We start from the raw sequence: 2727 nt of genomic DNA on the forward strand, positions 1-2727 counted from the left end.
TATATCATCATTATATTATGATATGATGAAGTACTAATATTTTATATGTATAAAGAATAGAATACAAAATATTCACATGATTCACGTTGTATCTAGGTAAGAGAGAAAATAAAATATTATCATGTGGGGCCGGCAAGGAACCATCTGGATTTGATCACAGTACATATAATTATAAGATTCGATTTGCACCGTTGGATGCATAAATGAGCTTTCAAGGGGATGGCCCGGGCCCGGGCCCGCATGATAGATGAGTCACGGCCTACTAGGCTATGGACTATGCTCAATCTCTCACGTTAGATCTCTAGATAAAAATTTAACGATTTCTACAAATAACGTGGTCAACTAAATAAATTAAATTAAATTGCTCTAATAATTAATTTATTAATCTATTTAAACAAATTATATAAATACTGTAAAATAATGTGAGATACTAAAAAAACACATGGTTAACTAAATAAGAATATAAACGATTTATATTTATCAAGTAAGTAGCTCTTTTGTATATTTAAATAAGTAATAGAAATTTAAAATTTAAACTTTAATTTTTTTTTTTTAACAAAAGAGCTCAACACGTTAAGTGGAGCAACAATGTCTCTAACAGTTTTAAACCAAGGTACAAAAGTAAAAAAATTAGCGCCTACAAACAATCCCTTGTGTCATCTCCGACATTGCCATTAACAACAAAAGGGATCCAAATTACATCAATCCCTATAACTGATAAAAAATCTGTGGAACACCTCTTCTATTCCAGAATTCTTGTTATTAAAAATCTGCTCATTCCTCTCTAGCCAGACATTTCAAATAACTGTAAAAAAAACATATGAACCACTTATTCCGCTTTTCTTTTCTGTTGACAACTCCTGTCCAACTCTCAAAATGTTCTTTCAACGAATCTGGGATAGTCCATTGCCGTCCAAGGTCAGATAGCCAAGCACCCCACACTTGCCAGATAAATTCGCAACCAAGAAACAAGTGATAGATGTGTTCAACATCTTTCTTGCACATATACACACATGTGATCACCCTCGCTAAGAATTCCCAGCCTAAACAACCTTTCTTTGGTATTCACTCTACTTATCAGAACAAACCAGACAAACAACTTCACTCGTGGCAAAACCAATCCTTTCCATACTGTTTTAGTGAAACTGTAGCTAGATATGTCCTCCGGAATTGTTTCTGCTTGTATCATCTGTACAAAAGAGTTAGTTAAAAATATCCCTTGTTTGTCAAACTTCCAAAAATGTTACATTAAATCAAGGATTTAATTTTTGTATACTGAGTATAAAAAAAAAATATTCAGGCGTTAAATTATATATTATCAAATAAAAAAACTAACTTATATTTATTGTTTAAAAATGCAAATTGAAATTTTATAACCATGTAATTCACTGTATAAGTAAGTGTATACTTGTGTGGAAAGATATGTACTAAATTAATTAAATTTAATCTATGTTTCCATAATTTAGCGGTTATTTATCCTATAATTATTTGAGACTAAAATCATGCTTCAACTCGTATTGTTTTTTAATTTGGATTTTTTTTTTATTATAGAATACGAAATTTCAAGATTTGAAAATCAAACTAATCATTAAACTAGTAGGGTTAGAGATTTAATTCTTCAAAAATTCAATCAAAATTTAATTATAATTAATTGAATATAATAAAATAATATATTTATACATAAAATATATAATTTATCAAAAAATATTTATTATTTTAAATCAATTAACTATTATATAAAACAGCATTAATTCAAACCATTTTTTAGAAGCATGTGAATTTCCTTTTCTAGAGGTGACACAGGGTGAATGAGATTCACTTAAAGTATTGAGTAGTGTTCATATATATATGAACCGGATCCATATTCTCTCTATATATGACCTTCATGAGAGAGGATCGGATCTTATGAAAGATTTTACAACTTGTCATCGTCCTCTCTCATGAATCATCGATCAAATCCCAAAATCTTTCAAACTCTTTTCTAAAAAAATAAAATAAAAAAGCTATGACATGAAAGGGAATAATATATCATCTCATAGGATTCCCCGGTAGGTTTGCCTTTCTAAAATTGACAAATTATCACATAATTGTCGCAAAATGGATATTCCTACATATGGGAACTACACATGAAACCATATACCATACCACATATATAGCTAAATCTATATCTCAAAAATATTTTAGGTATTCCAAAAATATAATATTCTAATCATTTTTGTCATTCATTTTAATTTTAAAAAAATATGTAATATATACTAATTAAAATCGATAACTAAAATCATCATAAACACTAGTATTTCGGAAACATTTGAAAATTTTTCTCTATATGACTATATCTATATCCTTAAACATTTTGCATTCGCTAATGTTTAATGAATGAACACGTTACCAATCGCATATGTTCCTTTTTGCACTTTGTTACGCAAAATTATATGCTGCCGCAATGCATTTATGTTTCGTGTGTACTAATTCCATACCTAATCAAATGAATCATTTATTATTCCGATTGCACCTAAATACAATGAACTTTGTAACATTTCTCGTTCATATTTTGAGGCACGAGATTGTACTCTAGGCTCTGTATGCTTCAGGCATATCTCATAGCCACATGAACATTGAGCTTTAATTAACTACACTATATAGAGAATAGGAAGAGTTTTAAGTGTACCAGAAATATCGATGTTTCAATTGTTTTAACCGTTGATCTGAATTATAAAAAATATATAT

This window comes from Arachis ipaensis, chromosome B05, assembly GCF_000816755.2.
Source record: "Arachis ipaensis cultivar K30076 chromosome B05, Araip1.1, whole genome shotgun sequence".
Classification (NCBI taxonomy): Eukaryota; Viridiplantae; Streptophyta; class Magnoliopsida; order Fabales; family Fabaceae; genus Arachis; species Arachis ipaensis.